Genomic DNA, 8,229 nt, shown 5'->3' with positions numbered 1-8,229 from the left:
AAGAGCGTGTTTGTATTTACAACTGTATCACTAGCATTTTCAATAGTCTTTTGAATTTTTGAGGTAAATGAGGATACTGCAGAGTCGATGTTATCAACACAGTTCAAATTTCTGACATCAAGAATATTATCTTTCATGAAGAGTTCATAGCGCTGCCAGTCAGTGATTTTCCTAGTGGAAGCAGTATTATTTTTGTTCACTCCTAAAGTAGCAAAGAGCGGTAAGTGATCCGAGGATAATTCGTGCAATACTTCAAGCGTGACAGGGATAGTTGTGGTGGACAAGACAATATCCAGAATGTCGGAATATTCTATTCTGTCCGGGCGATAAGTGTATTCGTCCGGTGTGTAAATAACAACAGGATGGCTTAAGATGTAATTTTGTAGAGTTCTACCGTTTGTATTTCCTTTACGGCAATTCCATGCGATGCTCTTGGCATTTAGGTCTCCTGCCAGGATCGTAGGAGTATCAGGAGGAAGGATTGAGTCTAGTAGGTTATAAGTTAACACATTATGCGGTGGATTATAAAAAGCACTGAAATAAATATTTTTGTACACCGGAAGGGTAATCAGTGGCGTAGCAAGCGTAACTGGCGCCCGGGGCAAAATAACTTTTTGGCGCCCCCCCCCAAAAAAAACTTTCAGTAATATAATGTATAGAATATATTTGTAATAAGAAAATAATGCAAATAATAATAAAATGCTGAATCTGCCATAAAATACTCAAAAATATATAAAGATTAGTCACTACCTAACTGCACTAGCCTTGGATTCGGAAATGCATCTGTGTCGGCGGAAAAATCTGACCTACGATGATCTAGAATTAGTTAAAAAGGTGTTATTTATTTTACATATTTATATAAGTGTTTTTAAAAAGTACAGTTTTTAAACAATTAAAAGTTTAATATACATTATAGATAAACAAATATGTGGCAACTTACCTACTACAACTCAACTCTGCCAGTCTGATAACCCATAGCAACCAAAAACAAAAATAATATTTGTTCCATTCAATTGTTATAATTGTTTAACGATCTGTCTCAAAAAATTGTACTACCAAATTGTACTAATTGTACTAAAATTGTACTAATTGGTGACACGCATTTATTACGAATGGCAACCTTCAATGTTGCACAAGTATGGAGTTTATATGTGTAAATTCTGAGCAGCAGTAAGTTATCCAGTGTGATGAGATGCAACTAAGACATTCACCTGTCATTTCAAGCTTTTTGCCGCATTCCGGTGAGTCAACATATTTCTGTCATAATTTCAGCGGATATATGTATCGTTGTATCGTCTGCTGCATTTGAGCCTCCAATTTCTCTGATTTCGAGTACCAAGAAACTGTGTCACTATATACATATTCATTATTTTTCTATACATATTATTATTGTGCATATTTGATTGAGCTAAAGTGGTTGACAACGATGCTGCTTCGCAATTGGCGAGAGTGGCAGTTAAGCCACCGCCTTTTTCTCGCCGAGACCCATCGTTATGGTTCATTCAATTGGATGCGCAGTTGAGTCACATTACTGCCGACGAAACTCAATTTTATACAGTGATCGCTGCGTTAGAATCAGAGGTACTGCAATCAGCTCATGAAATAATTTTGAATCCATCGACGACGGACAATTACAAATCTTTTAAAAAAAATAATTTCTGTTTATGAAGAATCCGAGACAGTTAAAATCGAACAGCTGTTGCATGATTTATGGTTGAGTGATATGAGGCCTTCTCACTTGCTGTCTAAAATGTCAGATTTAGTCGCCGGTAACCTAACGGATAACATTCTTAAAACATTATGGATGAATAGACTCCCATCTAACATGCAAACTATTTTAGCGGCCAGTAGCGAGCCACTTAAAAATCTTCCCGAAATCGCTGATAAAATTCACGAGATGGCCATTCCAGCGCAAATACACACAGTGCAGGCTCATGGTCCAGGTATTGTGGTGTTACAAGCTTATATTGATGATCTGTCCAAACAGGTTGCTCAATTAGTAGTCATCCAAGCTGAACCTTTTCAGCGCAACAGCTCCGCATCACGTGGTCGAAATATACGCTGTAGCCAACTGAGGAAACGTTATCAAAGCCCTCCTCCAAGTCATAATAGTCATAATACAGGGAAGACACAATCCTCCTAGTCCCATGACCATATGATTATGAAAGGTCGACCCCCTCAAGACCAAAAAAGGAAAGAAGAGAGAAAAAGAAGCTAATTATCTAAAAATAATTGGAGGTTAATTAACGAACTAAAAATAAGGAAGAGACATACAAACAACGAAACACAACACCAACATTCAAAATCCAAAAACAATGAAAAACTCCACGAGCAAACAGAGTGGCTGAAACTCTCAAGAAATATTCATTCACATGAATTTTCGGAACAGGCACAGGCGGTCCAAAGCCATCGAGGAATTCCCAATTTAAATAACCTGCAGAAGGTCAAACCGAATTCCCTACAGTATTACTTTAATAGCATATTATTTGTAAAATCATAATTCTATTTAAACTATTAATTTATTTTAAAAATTTACTTTAATAGTCCTACTACTATCTGAATTTAAATGTATTAATTATCCTTATTAATCATAGAAAAGAAGCTCCAGGACTGCCAATAACCGAAACTGGAAAAATTTAAGATTGCCATGTATCATATTAAAACCCTAGTAATTACTCCATTAAGAACAGAATATAAGAAAAAATTTTAAAACTTTAAAATTTCAGAACATTTTAAAATCAAAAACTACAATTAAAAAATATAAAAATTCCATAAAATTTAAAATTTAAAAATCAAAATCCTAAAACTCAAAATTACTAATTTCGATAATTTAAATCTGATAATCCATCAGGATTCTCAGCATTTGCAAAGCCATATCTATGTAACAATCAACTGCATCTCTTCGAAATACCGCATGTACGAAACATCCACAATGCATTAAATAAAACACTACACAGAAAAATTTCAAAATTTTCGTAGTAAACCTATAAATACTCATAACTGAAAATATAATACATATAATCAAAAGATAAATATACACAATACTAAACAAATATTCCAAATTCAATATTAGAATTGATCAAATCCATTGCACATTTAGAATATGTTTTTACGATTTCCAAGTTCCATGACTTATCTCCCAAACATTTCTTTCTCAAATTTTCCAATAAGGAACAATCATTCAAGAAGTGATCTGCGTTACCAACTTGATAGCAATGACCACACAAGTCTGAATTTTGTAAATTAAATCTCGAAAGGTACGCGGGAAATCTTCCATGCCCAGTTAAAAACAGGTTTAAATCAATATTACTAATTGGTCGCATACCATTTTGAATTTTAATAGACTTCAAAAGACCCACGCACCTCTCTGATTCATTCCTTCTAGTAGTATTCCAAATATCATTATAAAAATTGTTCATGTTTCTAATTGCATAACTTTTCAAACCAGAAATTTCTGTTTATATTCACAATCATCATTAGTGGTCGCCTCTTTAGCCAGGACGTCGGCCCTTTCATTTCCAACAAAGCCAACATGTGCTTTTATCCAGTGTAAATGAATGCACATATTCTGCATTAAAAATTTCAATAGACATTTAATATCAAATATTAATAAATTAGTAGGACGGGCCGAGGTCAAGGATTGAAGCAAAGACATACAATCAGTATATATATGAATAGAATTAACACAAGTCAAAATTTCCTTAACCCACTGAAGGGCTTTAAGCATTCCGATTGAAATACAGAATTATAATTATTAAGCTTATATTTTTTATTTTCAATTTCAGTTCCATAATGATAAATCACAAATGCTGCACCCAATTTATCATCTTGCCTGGACCCGTCAGCATAAATATCCAATTCTCCGACTATTGGGAGTTTACAATCAAATTCAAAAACACATAAACCAGAAGGATGTACCAAAATATTATTAATTCTTTCAAACATATGCCTTGTAATCAAAATATCTTTATACAATTTAAAATCAAGTCTACCAGTTCTAAACAAAAATTTTTCAAAATATAATTTATATAAAATTGAAAGAGGCGGCGTGCCGGCTAGAACGCAGAGCACCTCAGTTGAGACAGTACGGAAACATCTTGTAATCATTAAGCACCAGCTCCTCTGTATGGCATCGAGTTTGTTCCTCAACCTGACCAATCCCCGGCACTGGATCCCCAGGCACCAATTCCATAGAAAACTCTAGGGATAATTACATTATTCAAAATATCTTTAAGAATGCATGATTTGTTACAAAGTGTCTCACTAGAAAAAGGATCTCCTGTAAAACATTAACATATCATCTGAGAGCCGATGAATTGTTTTAAAATGATCTGCGAAGGTCAACTTGCAATCAATCTTGACTCCCAAATATTTAATAACATCAACAAACTTTATTCTTTTTCCTTGATATCTAAATTGTGGAGCTCTCACTTTGATCCCAGCCCGAGGGAAAATGATTGCAAAAGTTTTTCTAAGTTGAATTCAAGACCCTCGCCGATTCTCCAGTTTTCCAGTTTTAACATAACATTCTCAAATGATTTCTCGAGTTTTTCCAATGATGCACCATACATCAGAACAGCAAGATCATCTGCATATGCAATAAAGTTAACATCACTGGGGAATTCCAAAATAAGAAATTTGTTTAATATGATATTCCAGAGCAGGGGAGCACTGAAGGAGCCCTGCGGACAACTAATGAAAATCTCTAGTTCTATCTCTGCAGTCTCATCCTTAAAAGCATTAAACAAGATTTTGCGATTGTTAAAATAACTCCTATAACATTGAATCAAATTCCTTGGCAATTTGAGGTTAATCATGGTTTGTAAAATAGAGTTCCAGCACACTGAATCGAATGCAGACGAAACATCCAAGGACAGCAGCACTACGTGATGCGAACTCTTATTGCTTTTGATAAAGTCAATAGTATCATATAATGCATCATATGTAGAACAGCCAGTTGTGAAACCATACTGTCGCCGACTGAGTATCATTCTACTATTCAAGTAAAACTTCAATCTCTCAACCAAGATTCTTTCATACACTTTTCCAAAACCACTCAAAAGTACAATTGGTCTATATCTGTCATTCTGCTTTGGAATTAAAACAACTCGACCGATTTTCCAATTTCTTGGAAACACATAAAATTTAAAACAGTAATTAAAAAGCAATATAAAAATATCCAGATATGTAAAAATTAGAATCTGAACAAATATAGGATTAAAACAGTCCGGGCCCAGAGCGCTTCGACGCCTTATTTGTTCAACTGCACTTCTGATCTCTGCCTCTGTAATTACAGCGTCATCCAATAGCAATCAGAAAATCTATCCTCATCTAATGAAATATCCTAAGGTGCTCCCAATTTGAGTGATTACGAAAGCTTCTGTCTATTGAGTTCAATCAAACTCATCAGTGTGCTGAGGATTATACAGAGCAACAGCACGTCTCACTTTTTCAGAGGCAATTCGATAAAAACCATCATAATAATAAAGATTATTAAGAAAACATTTCTTCTTAGTTTCAAATTTTGTCTTCCAAATTAGACGTTTATAAGTTGCCAAATTTTTTATATGCAATTTTCCTTTCATTACGTATATATTGTCCGTTAAATTCAAAATTTGCGAACTTTTCCTCAAAGCACGTATCCGGCGTCGCATACAAGTAAGTTGTGGAGTCCACCACGAAATCTGCCTACTTCCCTTTTGTTTTGTTCGTAACTTCTTTTTAACATCGATAGACAGATCCTCAAAAATTTTTCAATACAATTTTCAGTTGTATCAGAGTCCTCACACTTCAATAAACTAATTTAAATTTCTGCATTATCGGAGCAATTTTATAACAATACCTTGTAATCCGGTGGACATCTCTTGTTAAAACAATCTTAGGAGCACAATGAATATTTTCATCATAATTCAACTGCAAATAACGATGATCACTAAGACTCTCATCCATCAGAACTTGCAGAGCCCCAGAATTGATAGACAAACCTGGTGAGGTCATAACAAGATCAGTCTATACCTCCGATGGTAGATTTGAAAGTTGCAGGAAAACTCAAATCATTTAGTAAAATTATATTATTAGAGACGATAAAGTCAAATACCAATCGCCTTCTTGCATCAATATCTCCTGCGCCCCAGCTTGGATGTTTAGAGTTAAAATCACCGGTAACAATGAATTTATTATAATTTTTCATGACCAGGTATTTGTTTTTACCACCACAAATTTCGAAACAAGGCAAACAAATGCCGCCCACCGTGTCGTTATAACGACCAGGGAACTGTTTCAAGTTCTATTATTGGCGCAGAATTTTTTCAAAAATTTTCTTTGCTTGCCGATCTTAAAAATCGCCGTTTGATAGATTCCACAACCAACTTAACTTATCCGGGAGTAATTCGCAATAGTCAAGATTTGAGCATTAAACTGATTTCGGGTAACTCCCCCATGGCATCAACTTCTCAGAGAATTCCCTGCAAACACGCGCCCAGTTATGGGTATTTCCGAACCCAAGCAGGATGTATTACATTATATTGAAACTACCGGACCTCCGATTGCCGCTAAACGAAGACGCTTAACTCTGGACAAGCTTAAAGCCGCCAAAGAGGAACTTCAATACATGATGGAACAGGGAATTTGCCGTCCTTCAAAAAGTTCTAGGGTCAGTCCGCTCCATCTAGTTCGGAAACGAAATGGTAACTGGCGCCCGTGTGGCAATTATCGCCGGTTAAATGCAGCTACAATTCCTGATCGTTACCCAGTCCCTCACATTCAAGGCTGTATGCAAGTTTTCGAGTGAAAAGCTATTTTTACAGCCATTAATCGTGAGCAGGTGTATCACAAAGTGCCCGTTAAGCCAGCTGATATTCCAAAAACTGCGGTTATTACGCCTTTTGGACTATTTGAGTTTCCGGTCATGACTTCGGCTTATGCAATGCTGCTCAAACATTCCAACGCTTCATGAAGCAGGTGCTAAATGGCCTCGACTTTTGTGTACCTTATTATGATGACGTCTTAATCGCCTCCTCTTCAGAGCAAGAACACCTTTCACGTTTGAGAACAGTTTTTGAACGTTTTCAAAGGTACGGTGTCAGTCTTAATCCTTCCAAATGCGTTTTTGGCCAGTCAAGAGTATCCTTTCTTGGTCATGAAATTTCCTCTGATGAGATTCGACCCCTTCCAGATAGAGTCACCGCTATCCGCGATATGCCCGAACCATCTACAGTGAAGGACTTACGACTTAAGAAGATTTCTTGCTATGCTCAATTTTTATCGACGTTTCTTACCTCATGCAGCAACCATACAAGCACCTCTAAATTCCTTTTTGGTTGGAATCAAGAAAAACGATAAACGTGTTATAACCTGGACCGCAGAATCTCGCGAAGCGTTAAAAAATGCAAAAATGATTTAATATCGGCAACAAATTTGCAGTATCCTTCCGCATCTAAACAATTATCACTCTATGTTTATAAGGAGAGGGACTCCCGATTTCCTAGCATGCTTTCGTGGTGTAGTGGTTCTACACGCTGGGCCGGTACTCCAGAGGTCCGCGGTTTGATTCCCGGCGAAGGCGATTGCTATTTTTTCAATCTCTCTTGCTTCCAAATAACCTAATGTCTCTACAGTGGCGCCCAAAATAAAAGGGGTGTTGAATGAGGATTCTCCACACCCAGGATTTGGCGATTGCGGCCCCTAAAAACCCCAGTCGCCCTTTAAAAAGGGGAGTTTATAAGGTATTTCTCCCGCTTTCCTAGCGTGTCTTCATGGTGTAATGGTTTTGCACGCTGGGCCAGTACTCCAGAGGTCCGCGTTTCGATTCCCGGCGAAGGCGTTGCATATTTTTCATCTCTTCTGCTTCCAAAAAATAACCTAATATCTCTACACGTTGACGCATCAACGACAGGTATAGGAGCACTTTTAAAACAAAAAGGTCAAGAATTATGGAAACCACTTTCATATTTTTCTAAAAACCTCTCACTAGCACAAACCAGATACAGCACTTACGATCGCGAATTATTAGGAATTTATGAAGCTGTCAACTATTATCGGCATATGCTATAGGGACGCGTTTTCATGATCTTCACAGATCACAAATCCTTAATCTATACTTTTCAGCAGCGTTCTGATAAAGCTTCTCCTCGTCAAATGAGACACCTAGACTTCATAGGGCAATTTTCAACAGATATCCGTTATATTGCGGGTTCGCAGAATATTGTAGCAGACATCTTGTCTCGTATT

This window comes from Stegodyphus dumicola, chromosome 11 (genome assembly GCF_044657685.1).
Source record: "Stegodyphus dumicola isolate Sdum_Otavi_A_Nest chromosome 11, ASM4465768v1".
In the NCBI taxonomy this organism is placed as follows: Eukaryota; Metazoa; Arthropoda; class Arachnida; order Araneae; family Eresidae; genus Stegodyphus; species Stegodyphus dumicola.
This window is presented reverse-complemented; position numbering follows the sequence as displayed.